This window comes from Nicotiana tabacum, chromosome 11 (genome assembly GCF_000715075.1).
Source record: "Nicotiana tabacum cultivar K326 chromosome 11, ASM71507v2, whole genome shotgun sequence".
Classification (NCBI taxonomy): Eukaryota; Viridiplantae; Streptophyta; class Magnoliopsida; order Solanales; family Solanaceae; genus Nicotiana; species Nicotiana tabacum.
Genome location: NC_134090.1, coordinates 55,067,687 through 55,073,875, shown reverse-complemented (window position 1 = coordinate 55,073,875; position 6,189 = coordinate 55,067,687).

Sequence of the window (6,189 nt, the reverse complement as noted above, 5' to 3'; positions counted from 1 at the left end):
CCTTAGTATTTCGTTGTCCTTTTGTCTCACTTTGAAGAGGTCCGATTTCCTAGTCGCGACCTTTATTGCCCCGCTGTGTGCCTTTACAAATGAATCAGCAAGCATGGCAAAGGAATCGATAGAATTTGGCGGCAAATTGTGGTACCATATCATTTCCCCCTTTGATAGAGTTTCTCCAAAACTTTTCAACAAAACAGATTCAATTTCATCATCTTGTAAGTCCTTTCCTATTATTGAGCATGTATAAAAAGTGACATGCTCATTAGGATCAGTGGTTCCATTGTACTTGGAAATTTTTGGCATGCGGAATTTCATCGGAATGGGTTTCAGAGCCGCACTTGGTGGGAAAGGTTTCTGTACGAACTTTGTCGAATCCAAACTCTTTAAAATGGGGGGTGCCCCCGGTATTTAATCAACCCGTGATTTGTATATTTTAACCTTTTTATAGTTAGCCTCAATTTTCTTTACTCTTGATTCGATCCGTTTAGTGAGCTCCTTGAGAATTTTCATGATGGCGGGATCAGTTCCCGATCCGTTATCGTTTGATTTTTCTGGTATAGGCTCGACCCTGTGAAGAACTTCCTGTGATGCATCGAGTTCGATTTTGCTTGGTGCTCGATTCTGATTTTGGAGTTGCACTATCGCAACATGCTGAGTATGCAAAATTTCAAATATCATTCGAATTCTAATCCCACCTTCTTCACCACTCTATGCGTTCTGATTGGCTGTGTGGCATCTCTGCGGACGCTATTTTCAGTGTCGGCGCCTAAATTTCCATGAATTGCAACACGAGAATTGACATCGACTGGATCTATGGCCTGTGGTCCATCGGGTTTGATTTGAGGTACTCCATTTCCCGGGGTGACTATATGCTCGTTTTCGCCATGAAGACCAAGGCCGGTGTCCGTGTGAGTAGGCAATGGTTGAGAGTTTGACATGTTGATTCCTGAAATCAAAGACACTTACGAGAATAAGTGTAAAAGCAGTCTGTGCTATGAGGATTAATACTAGGCAATCACTATTGTCCTTAGCCCCACGGTGGGCGCCAAACTGTTTACCCTAAAAATTGGATAACAATGAAATTTATAATGTGATTTTAAGGATACGTGATTTCACCTAATACCAATTGATAAACGTAAAGATAAGAGATGCAAATTGACAATAATATAAAGCAAACCAATGTTTGGACAGAGCCCTCGAGCTCGGATATCCTCGAACTAGTTATGTAAGAACTGTTAAAATGCAACGAGCTTATAAACAAGAGAATGTAAGCTAAAAAGAGAATATTATATTACTTTGATCTGTATGAATGTAATGTCTACAAATGATGGGGACTCCTCTTTATATAGTAGATGAATTCTAATTATAGTATAATTATAATTTATAGAAGTAAATCCCATGATTAGCCTAAACAACCGCCCTTGATCTGATCTGTTCTGGGATTTCCGCCGTGATCTTCGACTGGTTACGAATATCTCGCCTTTCCGTCACTGCGCTTCGTTCGAGGTCTGCCATATATGGTCTCGATCGCTACTGGCCTCGATCTCGACGAGCACCTTGATTCTCGAGTTTGATACTTTATCTTCGTGTTATGACCTGACCCTCGAGGTGATGCCCTGATCTTCGATTAAATGGCAAAATCGAGCAAGTTCCTATTTTATCCGTATACAGGCTTATTTAAGACTACATATCTCAAAAGTTTTCCCTTCTTTATTGAAAATTGTGTCAAGTCAAACTATGACAATATTTTTTAAAATGGAGGGAGTATCTCTTTTCTAATATGTGCCAAATGAGCACCTTTGCTTGTTTTATATGAACTTGTTTTATATGAACTTGTTTGTCTATATATCAGTTTTAGTGTAGCATTTAAAACTGTTTTTTGGAACTTGTACAATCAGCGACGAATTTCGCTAGTTTGAGGTGTACTACTGTCGATAGAGCTTATCTAACTGAAAAGAGCGAGATGGAGGTTTTACCCGGTGAAAACGTAACTCCACCGGGTCTTCAATTTTAAGAATCAAAGTGTCGCTTAATTATAGTTAAGTGTTTAAAAGTGTGTATATAAAATATATGTATTACACTCATTAAATTGATGTAAACACTTAGTGAAAACAGATTTTTATGATTTTACCCTTTACATTCAGAATAAGATCGGGAGTATGTGCTTTTAAATCATGGAGAGGGTAGTCACTTTCATCGATTTTGTCATACCAGAAAGGTCTAGACGTGCCGAAGAATTGGGGTGCCAGCACTTGTATTTAAGCTCCTTTTTCCACCTACCATATATGGATCGTGTATGTGAAATTAAATTTTCGTGTAGTATGGGCATTCCAATTGTGCTCATATGTATGTCTATCGAAGTTTTCGTACATCAATTAAGATTAACGTCACACTAGGACGTTGATAGAAAACCTTAGTAAATTATTCTGAAGACTTGTTTAACTTGCTAGCTTTGTGTATAGGGTAAATATGTTCATATTAAATGCTTACATAATAAAGCGACACGTGGAGCTGAAGGCAAATGACAATCAGGTCCGAAGGCAGCAATCCTGTTTGTTCCCAAAGGGAATGATGTCCATAGAGATAAAATCAATGACTTCCACCCGATAGAATTTAACGGAGAATATTTTATAGCATTAAGTACGTAGTCCGTTACCGAGAATATGATATTCATTGCCTACCGTTACACATTCTTCTATGGCTCTCATAATTGTCATCTAAGAAGGGCTTGATCCTAGGACCTTATTCCCTAGGAACAACTATAAATAGTGAGCTCAACATCCATTGTAGAGAGGAAATTTTCTGACATGCTCGTATATACACCGTTCAAAGCTCAAGTAATATTTTATCTTCTTGCTTTTTAATATTGTTAATATTTCCTCCAGAAGCTCTGCTCCTGGAACCAGGATTTCTGCTGTCTTATCTCGATTTCAACATTAAGTCTTACATTCTTTTTTAATTAATTTATTATTTTGGAATTAAATTGATTCACTTGTCTATAAACCACATACAAATTCAACTGTACCATTTTATGGGTAAATAGCTTGACACCGACTATGGGACTAGGACAGTTATGTAATTGATTTGATCCTTGCATCTATTCCTTACCTGTTTGATTCTTTGTTCTTAGCAAAAATCAGAGAAAATAGCAGATAACGATGTCCTATTGCACACAACGTCGATGGCCCAAGGAAATCAGCCTCCGCACAAAGATTCTATTAGTTATACCTGCAACAAGGGGGATGAGGCCATGCCGGTCCATGTGGACCAATAATTCACGACAAGTTCGAGAGGAAACTCCTAATGATGCTGAAGAAGAGCATGTCGCTGAAATAGTAAGGATCCTAAGGGAGCAATAAAAAGCTATTATGAGTCACCTCTCACGACAGGATCAAGTCATGACGGAGTTGAGGCAGACGTAGTCAGGTGCTTCCACAACGCGAATGGACGTGGTCCAGTTCCTCCAGCTGCTCCTGCAAACCAAGCAATATAGAGGGTCGACAACAATACCTTAAGGGGTGAAGTTGGCTTCGACAGGGCCGGGGGGAACGGTAGTGGATCCAGTAACAACAATCCCTTTAAAACCGAACTCATTGCGGTTTATGAGGATAATAAAAGCCCGAATGGATCAAATTTCGGTCGTACCACCAGTGTTGAAAGGACCGGACTCAAAGAAATACATCCAATTGCTGTTCAAACCAAGCACGACACCAGAATTGATCTCGAAGCGATTCAAAATGCCTGACATGCCAAAGTATGATGGGACTTCAGATCCTTAGGAGTACATCACCACCTATACAACAGCGGTGAAGGGGAACAATTTAGCTTCCCATGAGATTGAGTTAGTCTTACTGAAGAAATTCTGGAAGACCCTCACGAAGGGGGCCCTGACATGGTATTTGCTCTTGCCCGAGCACTCAATAGATTCCTTCGAGATTCTCACAGATCCTTTTATTAAAGCCTATGCCGGGGCTTGAAATGTACAGACGGAAAAGGCCGACATATTCAGGATTCCACAAAGAGAGTCCGAATTGATGCGGGAGTTCATGACTAGATTCCAGAAAGAAAGGATGCTGCTACTTGTCGTACACGACGAATGGGAAACTGAAGCATTTACTAAAGGGCTAAATCCGAGAAGTTCCGATGCTTCCCGAAAATTGAAAGAAACTTTACTCGAGTTTCAGGAAACATCATGGGCGGATGTTCACAACCGATACGAATCAAAGATAAGAATTGAGGATAATCAGCTCGGTTTTCTGGCATCAACCAAGGGTCGAGACCGGGAGAAGAACAAGGAGAAATCAAAAGATGATTTCGACACAGATTGACGGTCTTCAAAAGGTAGATTTTTTCCTTATGAAAGGGCAGAAGGACGCGAAAGAGGTTTCTAGTCGACAGATAGGTTTGCTACCGATAGGAGAGCTGATCACACCTGGAATAACAGATCACTACATGACAAGGATATATCGGGTTCCAGAGATTCCTCCTACCCTAGGCTATCTGAATACGACTTCAACGTCAGAGTAGTGGAGCTAGTGTCGAATATGAGGAACATTAAGGAAGTACGGTTCCTGAAGCTAATGAGATCCGGTCCCAGTCAAAAGGATCCTAATTTGTAGTGCGAATACTATGGGACCAATGGCCACCGGACATGGGACTACCAACATTTGTGTGAGGAAGTGGTGACATTATTGAAAAATGGCCATCGCAAAGAATTCTTAAGTGGTCGGGCTAAAAACAACTACGGTCGCAATCGTGATAACTCGGCACCCTCGAAAGCAGGAGAAAACTCTCCACATTTGACGATCAACATGATTTTAGAGGGGGAATAAAATTAATGGTGTGACATTCTCGGTGGGAATTAAGATGAAAGTATCGGTAACCCACAATAAGACACTCTAGAAAGTACTTGAGGACGACATTACTTTCACGAAGGAAGACACAGATGGACTACTGCTACCGCACAACGATGCCTTGGTAATCTCTCTTAATGTGTTAGATTTTAAAAATAAACATGTTTTGGTGGACCCAGAAAGTTTGGCCCATATTATCTAGTGGAGAGTGCTGGAGCAAGCCAAGCTGATCGGAAGTATCATTCCGGCCATAAAACTCATTGTCGGGTTCAATTTGGTAAGCATGACAACCCGAGGAGAGATTCTGCTGCCCACGAATGCCAAAGGGGTAATGAAGACGGCCCTTTTTGAAGTAGTAGATGGCGATATGGGCTACAATATTATCCTGGGGAGATCGTGGTTGCACGAGATGAGGGTTGTGCCATCAACATATCATCAAATACTGAAATTCCCGAATCTCGAGGGCATTAAACAAATAAGAGGTGACCACTGGCAGCACGGGAGATGAACACAATTTCAGTTTCCAGTAGTAAAGGGGAGGATCATGCATCATTGCAATTACAAGAACCGATGCCTGCTCCCAAGTTGAGCAACGTCAACCAGGGGGAGGAGTCGTCAGAATGCTATCGGGTACCAGGATATTTCCAGGTACTAGAAGAAACAGACTCAATAAAGTCCACAACGAAAGAACTAGAGCAAGTCGTATTGTTCGAAAAGTTCTTGGAGAGGAAGTTCCACTTGGGGACAGGACTAAACCCTGAGCTCATATATGGATTTATTGAATTTCTTAAATTTAAAATCGAGTGTTTTGCGTGGTTACATGCGGATATGGCAGGTATCCCGCCAGAAGTTGTCGTGCACAAACTAAGCCTGGATCCTAACATCCCTCCGATAAGGCAGAAAAAATGCCCTATTGCCGAGGTCAGAAACAAAATTCGTTAAAGAAGAGGTAACTCGTTTGCTTAATATCAGTTCAATTTGAGAGGTAAAGTATCCTTAATGGATAGCAAATATAGTAGTAGTTCCAAATAAGAATAATAAATTTTGCATGAGTGTAGACTATAAAGATTTAAATAAGGCGTGCCCAAAAGACTCGTTCCCATTGCCGAACATTGATCAAATGATTGATGCGATGGTCGGGCATGAGTTAATAAGTTTCCTTGATACTTACTCCGACAACCAAATCAAGATGAACCTAGAAGATTAGGAAAAAACTTCGTTCACAACGAACATTGGCACATATTGCTATAATGTCATGCCTTTAGGGCTAAAAAATGCCAGAGCCACTTACCAGCGGCTGTAGACATGTGATTTTTGACCCTCCCCAAGTTTTTCA